At 42.0% G+C, this 26,422-nt stretch overlaps 1 protein-coding gene across 7 annotated transcripts in view; it reads left to right on the top strand.

Annotated features, from left to right (window-relative positions):
- The first annotated feature begins 6,712 nt into the window (after positions 1–6,712).
- The window catches only part of CALD1 (caldesmon 1), a 193,044-nt gene continuing 173,334 nt past the window's right edge, over positions 6,713–26,422 (top strand). For 4 of the 7 annotated variants that reach the window (XM_081147974.1, XM_081147963.1, XM_081147973.1 and 1 more), the window contains exon 1: positions 6,713–7,065. The gene's annotated coding sequence lies outside the window, so the exon portion shown is untranslated. The remainder of the gene's footprint in view (positions 7,066–26,422) is intronic. The other 3 variants (XM_081147975.1, XM_081147968.1, XM_081147970.1) reach the window with 2 other exon arrangements.

Raw genomic sequence — 26,422 nt, 5'->3', positions numbered from 1 at the left:
GAGAATGTAAATTTTTCTCATAGTTCACCTAGAGAGTGTGTGATGACCACCTTTCCTTTCACATGCAAATATTCTGTTTTTCCTGAAATTATAATGACCTCTATCTCACATTTGCTGATTTTCTGTGCACCTATCACAAATGCTTTCCCCTAAGAACACACCAGGTGATCTATCTTGACTTTTCCTTAAAACATTCTTCCTGAAGTCCTCTACTCCAGTCTCTAATGGTTGCTTTCTTGACCAGCTATTGTCATGGAATTTTCATCCAGCATCATTATGTGATCAAACCACCTCTATTGGGAGTTTGCATGATATATATATCAAATATATATATCAAATATATATATAATACATAAAATATATATATCTATTTTTAATATATCTTTATTGATTTCAGAGAGAGGAAGGGAGAGGGGGAGAGAGAGAGAGAAACATCAATGATGAGAGAGTCATTGATCAGCTGCCTCCTGCACGCCCCTGACTGGGGATCGAGCCCGAAACCCGGGCATGTGCCCTGACCTGGAATCGAACCGTGATCTCCTGGATCCTAGGTCAACACTCAACCACTGAGCCATGCCCGGCAGGGCCATCCTATATTTTCTGATCCTTGTCTTCCTTCCTGGTTTCTAGTTTCAACCTCAACTATTGTTTTTCTTTGAATGGGGCATATACCCTCAAGAACTTGATAACTGCAGAATGAAATATGTTTTCATTCATTGTACTAGATGCCCAGTGGGTCCTTCAGTTTGGGGAAATTCTAATATGTTATTTCTTTGATAATTTCCTTCCCACAATTTTCTGCCCTCTTCTTCTGGAACACTCAACTATTGGATTTTTAATTGATTCTCTAACGCTCTTATCTTTTCTTTAATCTGTTTTCATCTTGTCTTTTTCTCTTACTTTTTTCTTTTAATCTTCACCTGAGGATATGTTTTTATTGATTTTCAGAGAGAGAGGAAAAGGGAGAGAGTGAGGCATTGATGTGAGAGAAAAACATCAATCGGTTGCCTCCCATATGATCCCTGAAGAACAGGGATCGAACCCGAAACCTTTTGGTGAGTGGGGATGATACCCAACCAACCAAGCCACTGACCAGGGCTTTTTCTTCTAATTTTTGACAAAAATTTTTTCTAAACTTTATCTTCTATTTCTTGAATTGAAGTTTTATAAATCTGTCATAATATTTTTTACTTACAAGAGTTCTTACCTGTTCTCTGAAAGTGCCTTTTTAAAGCATTTTTCTCTTGTTTGGTGGTTACAATATCTTCTCCTATCTCTCTGAGAATAGTAATTATAGTTTTCTTGAAGTTATATGGTAATTATAGTTTTCTTAAAGTGTTTTGTTTTTCACCTTGCCTCCCTTTCCTCTGAGTTTCCTTTTTCCATCGTCCTGATCACTCTTTCAGAGCCTTTTCTTAACTTGATGTTCATATTTAAGAGTGAGGTGCTGAACAGCCAAGTGGAAGTCCTGAGCACGAGCTCACGAAAGGGCCTTGGGCAGTGGGCCAGATGTTTCAGAGGTCCCTCAAACGTGCCTTTAGATCTTTTTTCCATGGGCATGCCAGTTTCCCTGGAGTGAAATCTTACTGTTTCCTTTCTGTGAAGTACAAAACTGACTGTTAGTGTCCTGGGAGCCCCACAGAGTAAGGAGGCTGGGGGTGTTTTAGTGTTAACTTTCATTTAAAAGTTTATTTTCAGTGCACAGCCTACCTGTCCACTGCTTTGCCTGATAATCTGAGGCCAGCACTTCTCTTCAGAGAATATACTCCAGTTTCTGTCTACTCCATCTGGAAGAGGTGCATTCACCTGGTTGGGTGTGTATAGGTTTTTGTTTGTTTGTTTGTTTGTTTGTGTGGGGGTGGGAACGATATCTGGGCTTTTCACTGTTCCTTACTCATATTTTCAATCAAGCCTGTGTTCTGCCCCATCTCTCATCTTCAGGGGTTCCCAGGGCTTCCAAATTCTGAGTTTTTCCTGGTTCTGAGTCTTGGGTCAGCTTCTTTCCTGTGCCTGGCCTTGCACCCCACAGGCCAGGGTTCAGTTTCTCAGCTCTGTTAAGTCAATTACCAGCCATCCGCCCATTTTCCATAGCCCCCAAATTGGCTGACATCTGAACTCCGCGTTGACTTCTTTCCAGCCCTCTTTGCCTTGTGAGGTTTATTTATGAATTTTTATTTCTTTACTATCATTTTTGTGAGGTTTGGGCAAGCAACAGAAATAAATGAGTGTTGTGCATTATATCTGCCAAGTTTAACCATATCCTCAAATTTTTCAGTCTCTTCATTTGTAAGTTCTGTCTTTTATGATTTTAAGAATCCTTCCATATCATAGCCATAATAAAAATACTCACCTACAATTTTTCCTAATCATTTCGAGTTTTGTTTTTCACATAACCTAGTTTCTTTTAGTGTGGGATGGGAATTTAGAAGCTAATTTTATTGTTTCTACACAATCAGTTGTGACCTTACCATTAATAGACTAGTCCACCCTTCCTTCTTGATCTGTGATGCCTTTGCTATTATTTTAGAAGTTTCCACATATGCTTGGGACAGTTTGGAGGCTCTCTACTTTATTCTATTGACCTATATGTCTATTCCTGGGCCAGTAACACTTACCTTAATTAGAATTGCTCTATAAAGAGCTCAGTGCCTATTTTTAGATCTTTATTTTTTCATATGAATTTTAAGATTATTTTATCAGGTTCTACAACATATATCATTTAAGGATTTTAGTTGGAATAATAAAGGCATAGGTCAATTTGAGGAGAATTTACATCTTTATAATTTTGAGGTTTGCCATTCAGAAAAGTGATATACTTTGCCACTTATGCACACCTTTTATGTCCTTAAATCCAGTTTTGTAATTTCCTTGCACATATTTTGTTATGTTTATTCCTAGATAATACACACTTTTGTTATTAATATGAATAGTATATTTTTTCCATTATATTTTAAAATTAGAGATGGCTGGTTACAGGAACTCTGGATTTTTGCAATCTGAACTTGATTCCAATAATCTTGCTATAAACTCTTTTATTAGTTCTGACATATTTGTTGATTCTCTTGAATTTTCTGCACACATAATCACATCATAGCAAGAGCAAAGACATTTGTTTTTCTTTCCAATTCTAGTAGCTCTTCTATTTCTTTTTTTCTTTTTCTATCTTGGCTAGAACCTCCAGCTCTTTTTTCAGTTGTAGAAGAGACAGTCATCCTTGTCTTTTCATTATTATAATGGGAACATTTTTAACATTTCATCATTAAGCATGATTTTTGCTGTAGGTTTCTAGTAAATGTCTCTCATGTTTTTAAAGGTTCTGTTGCTAGTTTTTTCAGAGCTCCTTTTTTCTATAAGTGATTATTAATTTTACCAAGTATTATTCTTTATCTATCAAGATTATCTTTCTCTTTTCTTTTTTCTATTTCTTTCCTTTTTTTTAAAAAAAAAAAATATCTTTATTGATTTCAGAGAGAGGAAGGGAGAGGAGGGAGAGAGAGAGAGAAACATCAATGATGAGAGAGTCATTGATCAGCTGCCTCCTGCACGCCCCCAACTGGGGATCGAGCCTGCAACCTGGGCATGTGTCCTGACCAGGAATTGAATTGCAATCTCCTGGATCCTAGGTTGACGCTCAGCTGCTGAGTTGTGCCCAGCCGGGTTCTTTACTTTTAAACTGTTAATATTGTATAATGTAACGATAGATTTCCAGATTTTTACCATCTCTGCATTAACTTTTTTTACACTGTTGGATTCAATATGCTAATTTTTCCATCTAGGTTCATAAATACACTTATTCTAATTCTCTCTCTCTCTTTCTGTACTGTCTTTGTTGTCCAATTTTGGTATCAACATTCTATTAGTCTTATTTCATTGTTTTAGAAATTTGAGTTTCTGAAAATGCTTTATTTGAATAAAAGAAGGTGAGGGGGGCAGGTCGTGGAGTGTTCTGCTGCCTTTTAAAATGTTCAAAGTATCTGTTCTGTTCAACAAAATAGGTATTTTAAGCTAGAAGAATGTATGTTTTTCATGGAGCTACATGAAGCGATTCCAATTTCGAATGAAAAAGTATGGCCTGCCTTTACTTTTCTCAGATTGACACACAAGCAAAATATAATTGCTCACTACTGATCTACATGATTACAAATAGTCAGTTGGAACAGAAAAAATATGAGTCATCCAGATGTTTCCAAATGTCTCGTTAGATTTGTTATGCTTGATTAGGTAGAGATAGCCTATGCCAGACAAGCTGTTCTTTATCTGGGATGATCCAAGTGGGAAACATATTCCACAGAAACTTCCTATATAAATCCTGGGTATTTTTAGTGTTGTTTACACATGACCTCTGGAAAAAGTAAGTACTGTGAGAGTCGTTTCCCATGGCAGAAATTGGCAACATTGATCTTTTTCTTTCTCTTTATTCCCTTTCCTTTCTTTTTAAATTCTTGTTTAATTTTTAAAAAATGTAAAACAGACAATGAAAAATAATGTTTCTATATTATGGTGCATATTACATAAAATTTGCTAAATTATTCTTCCAACTCTATAATTCCTCCTCAATAAGTCTATTTTCAAATACACAAAATAGGCTGAATGGTTGCTCATCCACTATACCCTGCATATGAGGTATTTAGAATTTATCTAGGGAAACATACTTCTCTTTTCTAAAAACATAAACCCAAAAATATTTCTCCATTTATCTTCTAAAAACCATATAAAATGCATGTCCTTTTCATGTTTCCTGCTGATAAGATTTTCCCCATTTGTAGCGTAACTTTTCTTTCCTCTGGGAAGCTGGTACTTATTTTATTCATAGATTGCAAATTACGCCCTGATGTTGTACAACCGAAGGGCATTACTCATACAGGCAGGGAGAATGCTGCTTAGGATATAATCAGCAGTGGCCGTGTAACACAGCACGTTAAAACAGGCCTTGCTGAGCTATGGACCACACTGCCTGGAGACACAGGGCCCCAAACATCTGCGGACACAGGTCTCATCTTCACCCAGACGTCACTGACTGAGTTGCTTTCGGAACTCATTGATGTCTGCCCTACAGTGTCTTCAAGCTCAGCAGTTTACCAGACTATGAAGTATATATTCTACCTTAACAACCTGTCCAGGTATAAGCCATCCCCAGCAGTAAAGCTGTGTTCTCAAAGTTTCTTTGCAAGTCATTTATTTGGGATCAGAAGACATTTTCCCATAGCAATGATGTTATAAATGATGGTGCTCCACAAGTGCCTGGTTGAGCCACAGTGTACTCGAAACGTGGCATTGACTGTACCATTCCCACCAGCCACTATTTATTTTGTTTCTCTGGGAAAGTGCCTTCTGAGTTCTAACTTGGGATGCCTGCAGCCCACCTCTCCCTCTGCCTGGCAGCCTTCACTGTAGCTTTTTTAGGCTGTATTGCAGTAGCAGCTGGGGAGAGGGGACAGAGTAGCCTTCCCAAGAGAAAGATGAGTCTCAGATTGACACAGATGCCTCTGGGTAACTTATTCATGCTGGAGGGCTGAAGGACATCACCCATTTGGACCAGTCACTTCTCATTCTTCTGAATGAGACACAAAGGTCAAGAGACTTTTTCCTAAGTAGAGATCATTCCTAAGTCGGGTTTTCATAAATAGGGAAAGGGCTTACACAGTAAAACTTCAGGTTTTTGAAGACCAAGCTTCTGGACTTGTAATTGGCCAAGGAAAATATTTTAACTCTTCTTTGTCAGTGATGAAATAGTCTCCAAACACATAGCAATAATAAGGCATAAATCTAGCACCTGGCCCCAGGCCCAACAAATAGTAAGTGCTCATAATTTTTCGTTGTTGTTGAATAAAGTACTAATGGAGTGAATTCTGTATTTTAATAGTACAAGACCGCAGACTGAATGCACGTGGGCCCGTTAACTTCATTGTAATTCAGTGTCTCCTAATCCTGACCCTCTTACAGCATGCACCCTACCATACCAGTGCAGAGTTGGTTGGAGTACTTTCAAGAAGTCATTAGAACATCAGTGTCATCTCTGTGGGCTTATGCATTCATCTACAGCATCTCCAAATTAAGTGCTGGGTGTCTCCATGCCCTCTCTGTTGTGCACACTTTCTTGCAATATCTCCCCATTGACAAATCTGAGGAAACAAAGGGGGAGGGGAGAGGGAGGTGATGTGGAAAACCAGTGAGGATAGCCAAGCCCATACGACCCTACCTAGTCCAGTTTCTGGTGCTACACTTATTCTGGCAAACATTACCTGCTAAACAAGACCCTGGTTGTTTTGGTCAGTTGTTTTCATAAGAAGCGCAGACTCATTTTAGGGGGCTGTGCCTCTCTTGGGGTTAGAACTTAGTCTGTACACCAGACCTGGGTCCCAGTCATTTCAGGCTTTAAAATTACATAACGATTTTTTATTTCATTTTGTATTTACAACTGCTTTTACAAGAAATACACTATTAAGGCTCCCTCAATTAAAAAGCCTTCCCCACCCCCACCCCCACCCCCACCTCCACCCGCAATAAACTTAGGGGCTGTTAACTTTTAGCTTCATCGACTGTGCTTTCTTTTTAAAGTTCCATTTGTGTTCTACAAGACAGCCTCTCTCTCCAAGATTAACATTTCTTATGATTGTTCCTGACAATGGATGCACTTCCAGAGGCCCTGCTAAGGATAGCCAAAAAAGGGCATGGAGCAGGCTGGTTTTGGCAGCCTGCACGCAGTTTCTGAGCTTTTTAGGTCTTGGTTTTTCTGATGAGTGATTTCCTGAGCATGCCTAGGGAATGACAGGCATCTCCACGGGCAGGCTACATCCACCTCGGCCGAGGTGTCGTCATTGGCTGCCTATTAGAAAAACCTACAGGACAATGCATACCACTGACTGCCGACTGTAAACACAGGGGATGTGTGTTCACTTAGCACGGACTTCTGGGAGGGGCCAAGGAAGGGCGGGCTGCAGTTTTATTGAATAGAGCAGTGTGTGTTACGCTGCCTGCCTGCCTGCCCTCTCGCTGTGCTCCTGCTGAAAGAAATCGGTCCTTCCTCTCCGACCTAGTCCCCGGGAAGAAGTTGCAGCCTATGAGGTAAGGCACAGACGACTTTCTTTTCATCTCTTCCAGAGAGGCTGGGGACTTTCTCCCTCCGGGTTTCACTCAACATTCCTGGCCAAGGTAGCCGGAGATGCAAGACTGTAAAAGCCAATAAGCCATGCAAAGTCTCAGAGCCAGACTGCACCTCGCTGCCCTGCAGATGTGCCCGGAAGACAAACAGGATGAGATTTCAAGTTTTGTTCTTTGAGCTGGGACGAGGGGAGAGATCGGATGGAGGCGTATGTGCAGGGACCCCCGGCCACTTTGATGAGAATAGCCTTTTGTTTAGGAGGAGTGCGATGGGGGGTTATACCTGATCGCCATACGCCGGTGTCAGTAGCCTGCTGTGCCAGTCTGCCCACACCGTCGTCCCTCCTGCATCTTTTATTACCAGGGATTTAAAGAGGTTTTGCTTTTAACGACAACTTTTTAGGTTGATGAGAAGCCAAAAAGTGATGCTTTTTAACCAAAGGCATTTACATTTACTTCTGCTACGCACATTGGAGACTAGACTTCTAGAGCTGCCAGGAAAGACGGTCAGAAGTATAAGAGCACTAGCGTTGAGCACTGGCTGGGTTAATGTAACCAATCTGATATTTGCTAAGACAGAAGATGCCTACCACGATCTGTTTCCTATAAAACCTAATAATGAGAGAATGCATGTGGTGGGTGTGTTTTTAGAAATCACTTTTAACATCCCACCAAACTATTTCTTGAGAAATCTTATTTTCTGTTTGAAAGTGTGCCCGAGTGTGACTCAATTATTTGAAAAGTTGTAGGTTACAAGTGTGTTCCAGAAAAGGAGGGCACAGTCTCATTTCAAGACAGTCAGACATATTTGGGCATCTCCAACAGTAGTACAAGGCAGCTGGTCAGTAGTAGCCTGGAATTCCTTTTAAAAAGAGTTGATTGTAAGGGGTGGGGGGGTCTTAGTGCTGCGGCAATACATGGTCAAAAGAAGTACTTGGTCTCCTTAGATCCCTCCTGTTAACAAGGCTATGCAGATGGACTTGTAAGCTGAAATAGTACAGTCTTTCTACTGTGTTTGACAAAACCAGACAGGCAGGACTAGCACTGAAGTGAAGACTAGGGGGCATGCGGCAAGGAGGGCAAATATGATAATTTTTAAAATCAATCTGGATAGCCAAGATTTCCAGCTCCAAACGACTGGCCCAGTTTGATTTTATCCTACGGAGAGAGATGGTTCTGTGTTGAGATTCATTAAATCGTCTTTTCCCTTTGTATTTAGAAGTTAGGGGATAATTTTCTCGAGAATGCCTCTCTCTCCTTCCAGAAGTGATATATGATAACAGAATTCCCTGTGAATTTCTTTTCCTGGAACAGTTCTGAGTAAGTGTGAGAGAAAGGCTGCAGGCAAGAGCTCTAGTTTGGTTACCGTCCTTCCCTCGAAGAGATCAAGTTCCAAACTATTTCCACAGTGTTTTTCACGTCAATCAAAATATGGAGAGCAATTTCTTTTTCAACTGTTCTCTAAACCATGTAGGGAATGCAGTTTGGAAGGAAATCTATAATCTTGGGATCTGAGGATAAATTCCATTTTGAGACCAACATCTCCAAATCCCTGAAAGTTCAGACTTTGCTACCACCACTCTCTCCTCTCCTCATGCACTCCCCACGCCCCAGCAACTACAAAAACACACTTTTTGAAATAATGCTTTAAGTGTTTTACTCTATCTAGTGATGGAGCAAAGGGACTTGGTATTTTACTTTATGTTGAACTGTAGGCAACTCTTCGCGCCACTTTCCTCCTGTTGAATATTAGCTAGAACTCATCTCCGCAAACAGGGAGGTAAACAGAGCACAGTGGAACCACAGTGCAAGAATTTTCACTTTATTAAAATCATTTAATAAAGAGAAATACAATGGCGCACACACCAGGAATGTACAATGGATTAAGCCATAGGCAATGTGGTGGGTTGTTTCCATTGTTCAAAGCCAACAGAAACGGGCAACTTAAATAATTCAGATAAAAAGCTTGCTTTAAACAGATATAATTCTTTCATTAAAGAGGAGAACCAGGCTTAAAATGCAAAGATTTAAATGAGATAATATAAGCATGCCCTGACAGTGAGGCTATTAATAATTCTAACTGGCTCCTGTGACTGGCCTGGCAATCTTCTGCTCTGGGGCAATAGGTTGGTCCTTAGTCCAACCATGTAAAGTTCCAGAATCCAGCCTGGGTAGCCTCTGTTCTGATAAGTAAAAGGCATCTCAGTAGGCCTTTTCTTAAAAACACATGTAGTTGTCTCTACTTGTCATTTTCACGGTAGTATGTTTACTAGTCATTTTTCAGCAAGACAAACAAGTGACTTATAGATGGGCATGAAAAGGGATTAGCTCGGTCCCCATCTGCCTGCAATCTATCACGTGTCTCAGAAATGCTGTGGGGTGAGGCCGTGGTGGGGGGACAGGGGAAAATGCTGACAAAGTGGTATGCAAATAATATGGTAGGACTAAGGAGGAGGTTAGAAGGATGCTGCCAAAGAATTTTTAGACTTTCAAACAGAGTTTTCTGGGTAAATTCTCTCGGAGCCTGAAAATAGAACCATTAGCTCCTTACTGAAAGTCCCTCATCTGTCAGGCTCATCCAAGTTTGTTATTGGAGAGAAGCCCATAGGTTCTCAGAAGTTGGGTAATTTAAAGAGATACTTGTAGTTCAGGCTTAACTCATGAGCACTGCTCATGAGAGCTCAGTCTCCATACTGGTTCCCCTACTTAAATAGCCTAGACCCTTGAGGAGGAAGCCATCCGCTCTTCGACCTCAGCTGTAGAATGGGCATTCTTACGCTTCCTCTGCCTCCCACAGTAGTTTAGATGTCCCAATGAGATGAGGCCCCATCTTGCAATTTGAGTCCTCTTGGCTGGCCTCACCCCCACTTCTTACCTAGCATCCCTCATTATCTGCTCCTTCCTCATATTTGAGGATACTTGCGTGGTACCTTCTGGATCCTAGTTCTTACTAGAACTCTGAGCCCAGACTCCAGGGGATACTTAGGTCTACCCCAATGTTGTCTTAATTTTGGTTTTGATAATCAAAGACAAAAAGACACAAGTATCAGGAGACAGAATAAGATGGGCCGCCAGTGGTGCAAGGCCATACCCAGGAATCAGGAAATCTGAAGATTCAGTTGAGTAGAAGACCGATGACAAGGTGCTGACAACAGAAAGGCCTTAGTAAATGAGGCAGCTTCTCTGCCTCCAGCCAAAAGCATGGAACTAATCCCGGCATGTCAAGCCCGGGCCTTGCAGGGAGGGCGAGATAATCAGGAGCACCTGGCGGTGGTTCCTGTTGGTATTGAGACCAGACTGCTCCATGGATCTGGCCTCTCACCTCTGTTTGCTTCAGCCTCTAGTATCCCCAGTTGGCTCTCCTGTAACTGACTACCGGCGGCACCCTTAACTTGTCTACCCCCGGTCCTCTACCTCTACCGCCTTCCCTAGCTTCTCCACCCGCAGGCCAAAGTGGGACTTTCCTGAGCCGACACTGACAACTTGCAACGGCCCAGCTCTAGGACGGGGCCCTAGAACAGCAGAAGGGTCAAGCCCGGATGTGTTCGAGATAGGGGAAAGCCTCTTCACTGTGCAAGGCAGAGGGAGAAAGTTAGAGCAGCCGCAGTCGACGTTAGAGCCATTTTTGTGCTCAAGAGCCATTCTGCTGCTCACCCCCAAACTCACAGTTGGCTGGCGGAGGGTGCGTGCTGCGAGAGGAGGCGAAATGGAAAGGGTGCCCACGGCCAAGAGGCGATGGGGCTGGCGCTGCCAGCTGTTCTTGTCTCTATTATTGTTGTTATGGAGACCTTTGGGAGTCTGTAACAACTCTAAATCCTGATAGTCCTTTAGGAACCCACTCTTTTTTTTTTTTTTTTTGTAATATGTTGTTATTGATTTTTTTTTTTTAAGAGAGAGAAAAAGGGAGAGGGAGAGAGGGAGAGAGAAACATTGATCGGCTGCCTCCTACATGCACCGCAACCGGTGATCAAGGCAGCAACCCGGGCATGCGCCCTGACCAGGAATCGAACCTGCGACCTTTCTATGCATGGGACGACACTCAACCAGTTGAGCCCCACCCTGGCCAGGGCTGAACCCACTCTTTGTGATTGACCAGGGAGAGAAACCCTTGAGCTGGGGACGGTTGGGGTGGGAGTGGTAGACCGCTTTTGTTTCCACTGGAGACAAAGGTGCAGGAATGAGAACATGAGCAGAGGTGTTCTTTCTAGTTTCCCTGCTTCTTTGGAAGGAAGATAGGGTGATGTAAATACACAGATATATAGAAGGAGCTGACCTCGAGTGGCCTCTATCTCAAAGGAAAGATTATCTCTGAAGAAGCAGTTTTCTGGGGAGCTTGTAGGGGGTGGAGAAGTCAGCAAAGGCTGCTGGGAGGTGGTGCTGAGAGAGCACCAAGAGCTTAATAAGAGGGTTGCTACTCAGCCACGAGGGGATAGTCGAAGGAGAATAATTTTTTTCCAACATTTTAAGTGAATTGGGTGTTCTTAGTAAGTACTCATTTTAGTACACAACTTTCCTTTTAAAATATATATGTACATCAGTGATGGATAACGTGAAGATAAATTGCCTTTTAATCATTTCCTGAGGCTTTTGGCATTGTTCTGTGAAAATGCGGATGAAAGCACTTGACTTTAAGGAAATCATCTCACTTGGAGAGAGACAGATTAAGTAGGAATATGTAATTAGTTCCTTTTACACCCACATGTAACATTCCCAAGCTGGGGAACTCAGCAAATTTCACCTATGTGCTAAAGATGGGCAGGCCTAGGGCCAAGCACCCAAGGGGGCCAGGGGCCAGGGGCCAGGGGCCGGGAGCATTAAAGACATTAGTTCCATTGGAGTTGGGAAGGTCTAAGCCAGATGGATATAAAATACAACCAGGGGCTAATGTGTGAGTGAAAGAGAAACAGCAAAAATTGGAAGTCAGGCAGAGGCTTAGAAACCAAGTGTTTGCTTAGCAAGGCAGTGTATGGACAGATACAGTGACATATGTGAGCTTACTTGGCACAGTACTCTGAACACATAGACCCTTATGTTAAATAGCTGCATTAGCTCAAGTAAAGGGACAGGATTACAAGATACAGTGAACTAATAAAGGGATGGAATCACGAGGAAATCCAAGCACAGAAGCCAAGCTAGGAGCGGGGTCCAAAGAGAGCAGGGTTGGAATCAAGGTGGGTCAAAGGATCTCAGCAGACATCTATGGGCTCCCATTAATATATCTCAGCTGTAGAACATGTGGCTGCTTCTTTCTGCTGATCTAGAGACTGGAAAATTCCTTCTGTGCTTCCTGGTCAGATTCTGAAAGAAGAGATCTGATTGGTTGAGCTAATAACTATTGTCTTTGGCAAATTTCTTAGGGGACATCAGAGTTTACTGGCATGCCTGTGGATGAATTACCAGTGGGTCTGGCAGCAGTAGTCACCCCTGGGGAGGAAAAAAGCCCAGTGGGCAATTCTAGTTAGAAGAGAAAGTTAGGCATGGAAGGCAAATTAGCTAAAATGTCCAACAGCTGTCAGTGAATATCATTTGAATTTTTGTGTTGCTAAATTCCTAGAGAAGCAAGCACCCAATGTCAGGGTCATAGAGTAGAGTACTTAATGACCACTTTGGCAAGGCCCTATAAACCAATCTTGAGGGAGGTTAGCCTGGAAGCTTACACTACTGATAATTGAAAAGATAAGAATTATCCATTTTAGAAAGATTTTAAAGAAAAACACTTGGGTGTTTTTGTTGGCAAGTAGTTTCATTTGAGTCAAAGATGTGATATGGCTCCCCTCAAACTAAGGCAATCTTTAAGATTCAATAAATAATGATTTAATAATTTTAATAAATAAAAACTACTGCCCAGCGGGCATGGCTCCGCGGTTTAGCGTCAACCTGGGATCCAAGAGATCAAGGTTCGATTCCCGGTCGGGGCACATGCCCAGATTGCAGGCTCGATTCCCCAGTCGGGGGCGTGCAGGAGGCAGCCAATCAATAACTCTCCCATCATTGATGTTTCTAGTTCTTGGTCTCCCTCTCCCTTCCTCTCTCTAAAATCAATAAAAATATATTAAAAATAAAAAATTTTTAAAAATGAAAATAAATAAAAACTACATCTCAATGTAAATCACAATATTTAATAAGCTTATTGCATCAAAGCTAATGTACTCTTTTTTAACTTAATTTAATTTTTGTTAATCCTTACCCGAGGATATTTTCCCATTTTTTTTTGTTTTTTGGGTTTTTTGGGTTTTTTTTAGAGATAGTGGAAGGGAGGAAAGGGAGAGAGAAAAACATCCATGTAAGAGAGACACATCAATTGGTTGCCTCCTACACATGCCTCAGCTGGGGCCAGGGATCAAACCTGCAATCCGGGTACATGCCCTTGACCAGGAACCAAACCAGAGACCCTTTGGTGCACAGGCGGATGCTCCAACCACTGAGCCACACCGGCCAGGTCTAAGCTAGTGTACTCTTAATCAGTGAAAATGTCAGTTCTCGGCAATGTTCGCAGTGTAATCTTTCATTCACTGAACACCTGTCTTCTTGTCTGCTAAGAAGAGTGAGTAAAAGAACGTGCCCTGTCCTGGGCTCATTCTTTAGAGGTACACTGACAAATGTGAATCCAGGGCTGAGCGTCAAAGGCCAGAGGGGTCAGGAAACAGAATATGAGGAACAGATAAGGGATCTGGAGCTGTTTATCCCAAAGGAAAGAAAATGTAGGGGCCACATGGATGTCTTCAAATATTTAGAGAATTTTTGTGTAAAGAGGGGAGAAGGTATTTGTGTTTTTCAAGGCAGTAGGGCTGAATACACATAGATTCATAGGTTTATTTATTTTAAAAAAAGAAAGAAAGAAAAAAGATGGACAGAACCTTAGGAGTCATTTAGCCCAGGGAGTGCAATTAATTGTTCATCTATTTGCCACCTCCAGACAATTAGTAGTGACCCTCTGGAACACTGTGTTGAGAAGGATTCTGAGGCTGAGTCTAAGCTTACCGGAGGTAGAAAATGCTGTCACTGATAGTGGCATCTGTTGTGGAAGAAAAGGGCCATTGCTGCTCAAGTGCCATGTATTTTATATTAGTGGTGTGGTCCATAGATAGGTTTCTGACCTCTGCCCCTTGGATCCCTGAGAGACCACAAAGTTACTGCAAGAGGTAAACAAATCCATACATATGCAGCAAGTATTTTTGACAAACTAAGTAACACATCTTACATAATATTGTACTACTATTTTTCTAATTATATAGATGCATTATTATGATAAAATGTTCATTTATTTTACATAGTTATTGAGTTCATAGTAGCTTTTGCTATTGTGTTTTCTCAATGACCTAAAACAAATAATTATATTGTGTGTGGGAAGGCTGGGCAAGACATTTGTGATCTTAACAAGAAATCATTTTAAAAAATGAGCCAGTGGTTTGTTTTTCATTTTTCTAGCCACAGCAAGTAAAATTATACATGTATTTGTAGGCTTCTTTGATTAAAATGTCAGTAAGATTCATAAAGGCAGGAAACATCTATCTTTTTCATTAACATACACCCACTGCCTGGCACATCACAGAAACCCAAAAAATATCTATTAAATGAAAGAACAAAGCAAGTGACTTGACCAAGGTCACCCAGTTACTTTGTGGGAAAGGTCGCTCCAGAACATAAGACTCCTAAATCCCAGGCTGTTAACCTTTTCAGCTCACCAGATTATTTCTCCTGCTAGCAAGAGAGAACATCCCATTTTAATACTTCATGGATTGGGATTATACAATGCAGCCTATTTGCCCAATCATCCAGTAGATTTTAACCAGTGTCTTTTGTTTGTTAATGCTCACTCAAGGATATTTTTTCCCATTGATTTTTAGAGAAAGTGGAAGGGAGGGAGGGAGGGGGAGAGAGAGGGGTACATGCCCTTGACTGGGAGTCTAACCCTCGACTCCTCGGTGTGTGGGCCGACGCCCTAACCACTGAGCCACACCGGCCAGGGCTAATCAGTGTCTTAATCAGAACCAAGTGTAGGGGCTTTATGAAAACATACATCCCTGAGACACCCCCACACCCTGGCAGAAGCCTACTTGTTTAGTTTTGAATAATTCCTTTTTAAAAGTTGCAGCTGTGTATTTCAAATTCTCAGTTTTGCCGAAGTCTCCCCAGAAGGGCTAGAACACTCATCTGAAAATCCCCCCGCTTCCCGGGCTCCTTTGGTTTGGGCACGAAGCTATCAACCCTGTCAGGTCGCGCTTTCTGATGAGATTTCCAGTGTTTGCTTTTGTAAAGCACTGGAAATGTGGCAAGAGTAAAATTTCTCATGGTATTTCCACTTCCTGTTCCAGGCACCATTACTAAGTGAAATTTAGGCTTCGGGGGAAGGGTGAATGAGGACAGGCTTTCTCTTTAAGTAGTTCTGTCCTTAAAATGTTACTTGAGAAACTTAACTTACCAGGAAAAAACAGGGGATTTCTTTTTCTCTGTTCTCCACTTGAGCCCTAAGAGACAGGAGGCGTGGAAAGGGGAGGGGGTTTCCTTTGCAGGACAGAAAGTCCGTCTCTAGGGCCTTCCTTTATCCAGTGGTCAGGAGTTACATCCTCTGTGTTTTGCAGGAGAATCTACCATATTCGGAGCACCAAGCACATAAATTCTATTCACTCAGGATTGTAGAGCTACAGGCATCTCTGCCTGAGCGACCTGGTACAATAAAAATGTCAGATTGTTACTATATTTGTACCGATGCTATTTGGTTTACAAAGCCCTGCTTCCACTGTGTACACGAAAGCGGGGCTTGCTGGAGGAGAGCAGCTAAAAAGGAATTAGATCAGGATCCATGCCTGCATAATGACACCACACTGACTCAGTCACCTTTCCCCCTGACACTGGCCCCCGGCCACGCACCCTAGACAGTGGCGTGCGGAGCCAGCTCACGCCTGCTCCCAAAAGCCAATGGGTACATTTTTAAGCTTTTGAGAGCCAGTTGTTAAACTTTTTAAAAAAACTTAAATTATATAAACTTACCATAAAATAAAATATTGAAAACCAAGGTAATAAATCCTCAAAACTCATCCCTTCCTAATTATTTTACTATGCTTTACTATTATCTATGCTCTCAAGGCCAGTCATGTCTATTGTGTCTCTGATGGAAATACTATAGAATGCTGTGCAAATGAACTTTTTTCCCCAATTCTTTGTTCATTGATGTTACATTGGGAGCTTGAGATCAACCATTTATACCATGGAAATTTGCAAATGTCACAAATCAGTCTCCCTTCCCCTCCCAATCCCTCAGGGCTTGTTGTCAAATATTCACTGACACACCACTGACCGGAAGGTTTCAAGTTGGTAAAATTAGCCTCTCCATAGGAGAGCCAATCAGAACACTTCTGTTGCTTATTTGCATTCATAATGTATGCTTATGATTGCATATTTATTTGTTTACTCATCTATTACTTCTTAAACTCCTAGAACATAAGCACCATGAAACCAGGGACCTTGTGAGGGTTTCTCTGGGCTGTGACTTGAGCCTAAAAAAGTGCCTTGCCTCACACATAGTAAGTGCTTATTATGTGAGTTAAAAGAGTAAAGGAATCAATGTTCATAATTTCTTCTTGATAAGAAAGCTGAAGCCAATATTCATGTGTAAGCTCATCAATTCCTCTCGAATTATATCATTACTGAGTGCACAGAACAGTACCTGGCTCATGCTAATTAGCATATACGTATTTATTAGATAAAAATCAAATCGATATTCTTCATAAGAACAAAATTTACAGTTGAAGAAACTAAATTACAACTTGGTTAAATAACACATCTAAGGTCACACAGCTCCTAAGTGGCAGAGGCGAGATTCAAACCCAGATAACCTGGCTCCAGAGTCCACGTGCTCAACTACCACGCTATGCTGTCCATCGCTAATTACTCCAATTGATGGAAACTCTGGCTTTCTGTGTGGCTCTGGGGGTGTGACCTATTTGAGAACAGACTTTAGAATCAGGAAGATGGAGTTTGAATCTCAGACTTACTATTTTCTAGCCTGTCTCTTCACCTATGAAAAGGGTATTTACTCCAAGCTTTTATAGGTGTTATAAGGATTAGAAATAATATCACTAAACTGCTTTGCACATGAGTAGCTATCATCCTCCGTGACTTCCTATGGAGGCTCCCTGTAGGCTCGAGGCTCCCTTTAGTCCCTATGCCCTTAGCCACACTCCCAAGTTGCCTCCTTCATGGTCATAACATAGATGGGATACAAGGAGCCAACTTGGACAATAGATACCAGTTATAGGAACCCCTGTTTCTGGTCAGCATAAGCATTTTCTAACGAAATCTGTCTGTCTCTGGGGCTTGGACAGCTCTGCTCTGCAGAACCAGGCAACCTCCATCATCCCTAGCGTTTTCTCCCCTCCCCTTATCATCGGATCTGTGCTGCCCTGAACATTCTAAATAACCTTTATCTAGTATGACGGAAGGGTTTCATTTTACCCGAGGCTGGATTGTGATGTTGGTTTTTAGTGTTTTAGACCTGAAATGAGAGAGGGAGAGAAAAGAAGATCGACTTATCTGGAGAAAAGTACTGAACTTGGGAGGAATTGAAAGTTATCCCAAACCCTTGTAGGTTAGAGATGGTGGAGAGGATTAGCTCGCTCACTCAGCTGCCTGAGGGCATACCTCTCTTTGACAGGCACCATTCTGGTTAAAGATAAGGAGCTCAGGGCGGTAAAGCAAATTAGATAACTCGCCCAGAGTCACACAACTGGCCAATGGCAGAGCTGGATTCAGCAGGGCTCCCTGACTTCAACTCCTTCCATTTCCCTATAGCTGTCTGTTCTGTGTCTCTCCTCGGGAACGCGATGGAAACCAGAGCAGGAGCTTTCCATAACCAATCATTATAATTTGTCAGAGAGCCACGCTGCAGTTCACATAGGCCAGCGCACTGTCATTCCCTGCCATATAAGGAAGCGGCTAAAACCGTTTCTTCCACCACTGACTCCAGAGATTACTCAAGGCCGAGTTCGGCGGGATGGGAATCCAGGCCTATAGCCGTTTTAAAAAGAGGGAGAAAGCTGCAGAAAGACTTCTGTGGGTTTTTCCCTGGTAGCAGAGATACTTTAACAAGCAGGTTTCACAACTTCTCCCCGGTTCAAAGAGAGATATTCTGGAATTAGGCACTGAAGGATTAAACTCTTTGTCCAAATACATTAAGCTGTTTTAGTGTTTGATTACGTCAAACTCAGATATGCAAAAGGCCAAGTCAGAGCTGATTCTGTGAGGTTTTGGTGGGAAGTTGAGGGCTATCCCTCTCCGCGCAGAGGGTCCCCCTGGCCTGGCCAGCCATTCTCAGACATAGTGTTTATCAATAAGGCTTCGTTCCTATTTAAGTTTGACCTTTGCCTCAATAATCAGGCACAGTGGGGACTTCAGAACATGGCCCGGCACCCAACTTCATGGAGGGGAAAGAAACTGAGGCCTGTGCCATTGAAATTATTTACCCAGGATCAGCCGATACAATCCTGCCATAGGGGGTGCCTACTTTTTGGGGGGCAATGCAAAGAAGAATAGCGTAGTCTTCTCGGAAATGAAAAAACTATAAAAATGCTGGTCCATTTTTCCTAACTCCCATCTTAGCTCAAACTGCATCTGGGGTATTAGTTTCCTGGGGCTGCTGGAACAAAGGACCACAAACTGGGTGGCTTAACAATGCAAACTTGCATCACAGTTCGGGAAGCTAGAGATCCACCATCAAGGTGTCAGCAGAGTTGGTTTCTTCCGAGTGCTCAGAGGGAGGCTGTCCCAGACTTCTCTTCTTGGCTTGTAGATGGCTGTCTTCATGTTCACGTAGCATTCTCCCTATGTGTGTCTATATCCAAATTTCCTCCTCTTATAAAGACACTGGTCATATTAAATTAGGGTCATTCCTAATAATCTTATTTTACCTCTGTAGAGACCCTATCTCCAAATATGGTCACATTTTGAAATACACAAAATAAGGCCACACTGAGGTACTGGGGTTAGGACTTCAACATAAGAATTTTGAGGGAAACACCATTCACTCCATAAGATGCCCGAATTCAAAAGGATAGTGGAAACCCATATGCCATATTTTCTGAATCCCTAAGTACCAAAGATTCTACTGCTGGTGGTCTTCCATCTAACCTCTAGGTCTAGGGAATGCTTAGCTAAAAGTCACTTAGCCTTTTGAACTTGCCCTTGACATTTACGTTCTGCCTTTCGCAATACAAAGTTCTAATCCTGCAAAAAGTCAAAGGAGGTCCCTGAAATGACGCACTGAAGTGCAGTTTCACATACTGTGGCCTATCTGTGGAAGCCTGAGAAACCACGGGGGCAGACAGTCTGGTATGCAGCCATCCGAGGTGGGGGAGGGGGCTCAGTGGGGACGCTTGGCCCAGGCAGCCAGAGGCAGAGCAGCTTTGGAACAGCTTTGGAGCAGCTGGCTGGGGAGGCAACAGCAGATGAGATGTTGCGAGCGCCTGTGCAGGGTGGAGGGCAAGGATGGCCTTTTCCAGTCATTTTGATACATGCTGATCATAACCACTAATCTCCAAATACAGGGGGAAATACTAGAAGCCTACACATATCTGTGCTGTGAGTCATTTGTCTCTTGTCCATCCTTAATGTTTCTACACTTTTCCTGTCAATGGCCCTTCTAACCTTACCCGAGTTTGGCATGGTTGGTTACAACAGCCCACACTTTATACCTTGTCACCTCTCCCCTTTGTTCTTTAGCCACCGCTTCCCTTTCCCCTTTCCTGAAAGCTCTTCTTGGTGCCTGTCTCTCAGCCTTAGTCCTGCTCATGGCTACTTGCTATCCTAGTCTGGAGGTGGTCTATAGAGAGGGTGACTCTCATTATTTTCCAAATCAGGGAACTCGTGAGAGGGAAAGGGGGAGCTAGTAAGGATTTCCCTAAGATAACAGTTCTAAACAGGGACCGGCCCCAGCCACCTGGGATGGCTGGTTATCCTGGCCATGGTGCAGTTTCCTGCCCTCCATCCATGCATCCCTCTTCACCTAGCAACTACTCCCTCTGGTTCTGTCCCTTAAAAACAACAACAAACAAAAAAAAACAACCCCAAAAACACAGAAAAGCACACAAACAAACAAAAACAACAGGTTTTTATGTCCTGATATTTTTTCTTTACCCCCACCCCAAGAACCTTTATATACTTGTGTCAACGTGCGTTTCTATTTTCCCTCATCTCCCCCTCACCCCTGCTCTCTTTTCTGCTCTGTTCTGGGTCTTCCCCCACCACCTGAATTCCCCTTCCCCTTCCCTTCTTGGTCCTGTCTTGCCTGCATCTCAAGGAGGCCACATTTGTTGCCATCACACAGGCAGGACAGAGTCCCTGTGCCTCTGAGACAGCTGAACACACACACACACACACACACACACACACACACACACAATCACTACCACCATCAAATGTTAAGAGCGCCTGGCCGGGTGTGGCTCAGCGGTTGAGCATCAACCTAGGATGCAGGAGATCGCTGTTTGATTCCCAGTCAGGGCACATGCCCGGGTTGCGGGCTCGATCCCCAGTGCGGGGTGTGTAGGAGGCAGCCGATCAATGACTCTCTCATCACTGATGTTTCTCTCTCTCTCTCTCTCCCCCTCTCCCTTCCTCTCTCTGAAATCAATAAAGATATATATATTTTTAAAAATGTTAAGAGCTGCTTTTGGTCTCAGATGAGCCCTTATTGGACAATCCACCCCTTCAGTACCTCTTCCAGAGGCTAGAACAGTCTCCACACCATGTCCACAGCAGTGCCTAGAAATATCGTGCAGCCAGGCGCTGCGTGGAGCCTTACAGCCCACGTTTCTGACCTGCCTGCGTACACGCAGACACCTAGAGCTGAAAACACAATGCTTGAAATAGGAAAAGAAAACGATAGCCAAAGCTTACTGTGTGTCACCTCCGTTGTGACTTCAGCAATCGGCCGTTTCATCCATTTTAGTGATATGTACCAAAGGCCTAGCAACGGCTGCCATAGGGTTAGCACAAGCAGAAATAAACTTCGAGGCTAAGAAGACAGAACAAACGTTGACGTAGGTCCCTTTCAAATGTAGTTTTTGTTGTTGTTGTTTCTATGATTCAATCCTCTGCGATATAGGGTTCATTCTGCAAAATCACTTCAGTGATCAGTTAGGGTCCCGCAAGGAAGGCTGCAGCTCCTTCTCTGCTGCAACTGGAGCGAGGCAGAGCAGTTTCCTCCTGCGAGTTCGGAAACCAATCCCTAATGTCTGAAATACTTGCCCGATCGCCCTGTGTCGGCTGGAAAAAGCTGTGCTCATCTTTTTTATTCAGTTGTTTATTTGCCCTAACACTTTTCTTTCTCTCCCTTTTACGTGCACCCTAGCAATTAATGCATGGGAGGAACCCAGTGAAAGAAGGTACTCTATGGAAGAAAAGGGGGCTCTGTTAAAGTTCCCTCCCGCCCGCCCTTCCTTTTACCCCTTCTGTCCCTCCTCCCCCCTTGGTTTCTTCTCCATTGAGATTTATACACTTGGGAATGTTCTATTGCTGTGGGGCTTTATGCTTTAGCCGCGATGGCTTTATGTCTCTCTTGTGTGTGTGTGTGTGTGTGTATATATATATATATATATATATATATATACACACAGACATATATATATATATACACACAGACACATACACACACATATATACATATATATATTGTATATATATATGCTTAAAGCTTGCTGATAACAAAAGGAAAAATTAAAATACTTTAACCACACTCTGCAGGGTAGGCATATAGTTACGGCAATTGTGGCATGGAAATATCTGCCCGGGAACTCTCTCTTGCCCCTAAACTGGGCACAGCGATTATGTCAGCCAGCCGGGAACTGCTGCCCCACCTGCGTTTGAGTAAAAGGGAAATGAGTGTAGGAGTTGGAGAATTTTTTTTAAAACTTTCACGCATTTCCCTATTTCTGCTCTTAGATATGTTGTGAAAATAAAACAATTACTCTTTCCATTGGGAATAGTTTCTAGCTTGGTAACTTTTTCCTGAGAGTGTTTGCAATAAGGTTTACAGGTTTTGATCTCTTGGCTCTTCTGCTTAGGGGGCGCCTCGGATTCCAGGAGGTGGCTTAATAGAAAAGTGCCCGAGTTCCTCCCCCATGTCCGCAGCTGATAGAACCCCAGGTAGAGAGTGATGAGGTCTTTACCATAAAGGCACTTTGGATGGTGGTGTGTCTTTAAGACATGATTTTCCTTTATTTTTCTTTTGAAATAGGAAGACTTTTGCTGGTTGTTTTTTGGGGAACATGTAAATCATGTGTTCATAAAGGAAACCGAGATGCAAAGTTTAGAATTTGAGGTTTCCAAAAATCACCCCACACATGACAGCTCCAGCGGACTCCTTCCGGGGCTGCCCCAACCGCGTCAGACTTTCTTTCTCTCTCTCTCTCTTTCTTTCTCTCTCTTTCTTTCTTTCTTTCTTTCTTTCTTTCTTTCTTTCTTTCTTTCTTTCTTTCTTTCTTTCTTCTTTCTTTCTTTCTTTCTTTCTTTCTTTCTTTCTTTCTTTCTTTCTTTCTTTCTTTCTTTCTTTCTTCTTTCTTTCTTTCTTTCTTTCTTTCTTTCTTTCTTTCTTTCTTTCTTTCTTTCTTTCTTTCTTTCTTTCTTTCTTTCTTTCTTTCTTTCCCTTCCTTCCTTCCTTCCTTCCTTCCTTCCTTCCTTCCTTCCTTCCTTCCTTCCTTCCTTCCCTCCCTCCCTCCCTCCCTCCCTCCCTCCCTCCCTCCCTCCCTCCCTCCCTCCTTCCTTCCTTCCTTCCTTCCTTCCTTCCTTCCTTCCTTCCTTCCTTCCTTCCTTCCTTCCTTCCTTCCTTTCTTTCTCCTTTGTTTTTCTTTCTTCCCCCGCTTTCTTTCTTTAGTTTCTTCTTCTGGTACAAATATAGTTCTTTCCATTCTCACCTTTGAAAGCAGTATTGACAGTCGTCTTGTCTGGAGACAATCTGAAACTCCAAGGTGCTGAAAATGGTGCTTAAGTCAGATTAACATCCAATGTTAGCTTTCTCTGTAAGGCAGTCAGGAAAGTCTTTTAAAGCTTTATCTAAAACGAAAGCACACAGTGAACAATGCCAGATCTTAGCATCTAGTTGCCCTCAGACTCACTCAACTTGTCTTCCATTGGCATTTACATTTCTAATACCTGAGATCACATGGGTGACAGTGCTGTGTTTTGTGATGTCATTGATTTTAATATTTGTAGCCCAATACACTAAAGTCCAAAAATGCTCTAGGAACTTGAGAGAAAGAGTAGAGGACAAGCATGCTTGATCTTAGCAAGAGTGCTTGGAGCAAAAACTTGACCAGGCAATCATATGGATGGGTCAAATTGTTTATTTTTTATTACTTAAAAAATAATTTTATTTTAGAATAGCTTTTAGATTTATAGAAGAGTTGCGGGAATATTGCGGAGTTCTCTATACCCACACCTGATTTCCCTCATTGTTAATATTACTATGCACATTTGTGGCAAATGATGGAACAATATTGATACATTATTATTAATAAAACTCCTTACTTTATTTGGACTGCCTTAGGTTTTGCCTAATGTCCTTTATTTTTAAGCCCCTTAAAACACCATCATGTTTCATATGGTAAAAAATTTAATATGTGTTTTATGGAGATGTTAGTGGAACTCTAATAGGTGAGGGAAAATTGCGTGAGCAGACTCTTTGCTTGAACATACGTATGCTCGCTGGACCTTTCCAGTTGAAATACCTTAGCCCTTCTCTGGTCTCTGGTTTGTCTCCCTTGAGATCATTAGCAGATTCCTCAGCCTGTGCCACCCGATGCCAGATGTTGGAACCCTACCTTGCTGTCTGAGGCTGGTCGTCCCAAACAGGTGGTAAGATCCAGCAGCTCCTTGTACTCGCTCCCCTTCACAGTTTTAGGCAAATGCATAGTAGAAGTGTTTACCTGGCCGGTGAACTGCTGAAACTCTGTCCTAACTTGCATCATACCACAGTTACTTGTAAGAGCTTTGACATTAATGAAGGTGAAAAAGACCTGATCCATGTTTTCCCAAATCTTGAAATCTATAGGATTTGGCCAGTTTAAAAACATCACTATTAATGAAAAGTGCCTATTACTAAAATATAAATTATGGAGGGCTTACTTTATAGAAAGCATCTCAACAAAAGCCTCCCAAATACGGAGCTTCCAAATGTTCTTTGAAATATGAGTTAGCAGCAGGTGAGAGCAGAAAAATATGTTTAACTTAATTGCTGCTTTTGAGCAACTTGATGATGTCAGGCAGGTGACTCAACCTTTTGGGGCCTCAATTCTTCTGATGAAGGGATTGGGCTAAATGTGATCTCTCCTTGCCCTAACCTGGTTTTGATTTGTGACTTTATAACTTTCCCTCATACAGCTTATTACTGTCCTTTGTATCAAGGTTACTTCCTCAATGTTGTTGTGCTTTTACTGACAAATCACTTTAAAGCGGAGAAAAAGCAAATTTTAGTTTAAATAATAATTACAAATGAGTTGCCTGCAAAGTAAACAGTTATTTTGATTTATAACACTTGGGGTTTCTTTTGTTTTGTTTTGTTTTTTGTACTTTTATTGATTTCAAAGAGGAAGGGAGAGAGGGAGAGAGAGAGATAGAAACATCAATGATGAGAGAGTCATTGATCGGCTGCCTCCTGCCCGCTTCCTACTGGGGATCGAGCTCACAGCCCAGGCATGTGCCCTGATGGGGAATTGAACTGCAATCTCCTGGATCATAGGTTGACACTCAACCACTGACCCACGCTGGCCGGACAGTTGGTTTGTTTTTAAAGCTGACTTTGTGTAGAGATATAATATAATACATGCAATGGAATCAATAAAGATGAAAATATATAAAAATGAGAAAATGTAGCTATCTTCCTTGGTATCTTCATATCAAAAAAATTAATTGGTGGAACCTACTTATCAATGAGCAAAACCAATACTTTTGACTCCTAATATTAGCAACAATATCAGCACTTTGCCTTGGTTCTCGAAGTATATGCAAAGCTGGTAAGAGACACCTTTCCTGAAAGGAATGATTGAATTGACTCTCAAATAGGAAGACATCAAAGTCAAGGAAGAGAGTAAAAAGCTCAAGACTTGGAGTACAAATGGTTACTAGGGTTAGCCATCTGCTTTGGTCTTTCCCGTTCCACATGTAGCTATATAGTTTACATAAAAGTATCTCTCCGGAGGATCAGAAAGAACAGATTTATGGAACCAGATGTGAGTTAGCATTTCTACAGGTGTGGGTCTGCAGCTGAAAGAACATGTTGTACCAGGGATGGAGTTTCTTATTATGTAATCAATATAAATTACCACTAGACTTTTACAGAGGTTGATAAAGCAAACATGTGTCATTTGGATTGGCCTCTGGTATATAAAGGAAACTTGCTTCACTTGGGCCACAACGTGAAAAAATGCACTATTTAGTATTTTTATAAAGGACTTGGTAGCAAATACCATCAGAGTGATCAGGCAAAGTTCCAGTTCTTGAGCAGAGGGAATAGCTGGTGAATGGATGGAAACGGTGTTTATGTGTTTTCCTTCATCAGGAAGGACAAGGAACAGTTCATAAATATTTATAAAGTCTCTCAGCATCAGATAGGAAAGGGCCAAGAGGATGAAAATGATTAGAAGGCTGGTGGAAAAAAACACGAGAGAAAAGATGAAAAAGAGTAGAATTGGTTAAACTAAACAGGAAGATATCCCATTTAAATGGCACAGAAAGCCAGGCCTAAAGTCAGGGCTGTAAAAAAAAATTAACTTGGGCCTTGGCCAAGTAGCTCAGTTGCCTAGAGCATTGATCCAATACGCCAACGTTGCAGGTTCAATCCCCGGTCAGGACACATACAAGAATCAACCAATGGATGCATAAATAACAACAAATTGATGTTTCCTTCTCTCTCTCTTCCTACCTCTCTCTCAAAAATCAATAAATTTTTTAAAACAAGATTAACTTGGTCAATTGCAGAGCATTTTGACAATTATATACAAAAAGAGGAAAAATGTTGATTAACTTTGTGTCAATAAGTAACACAAATGGTTTCATCTTAAAATTTTTTTCATGTTTTATTTATTTATTTTTCAATTACTGTTGACATTCAGTGTTATTATATTTTTGTTTCAGGTGAACAGCATAGTGATCAGGCAATTATATAATTTATGAACTGATCCCCTTGATAGTTCTAGTACCAACCTGGTAACATACATAGTTATTATGATATTATTGACTATATTCCCTACGCTATACTCTATATCCCTGTAACTATTTTGTAATTACCAATTTGTGCTCCTTAATCCCTTTTCACCCAGCTGCCCCGCCC

Source organism: Miniopterus schreibersii, assembly GCF_964146895.1.
Source record: "Miniopterus schreibersii genome assembly, chromosome: 9".
NCBI lineage: Eukaryota > Metazoa > Chordata > Mammalia > Chiroptera > Miniopteridae > Miniopterus > Miniopterus schreibersii.
Note: the sequence above shows the minus strand (reverse complement) of the source record. Positions and strands in the feature narration are given on the sequence as shown.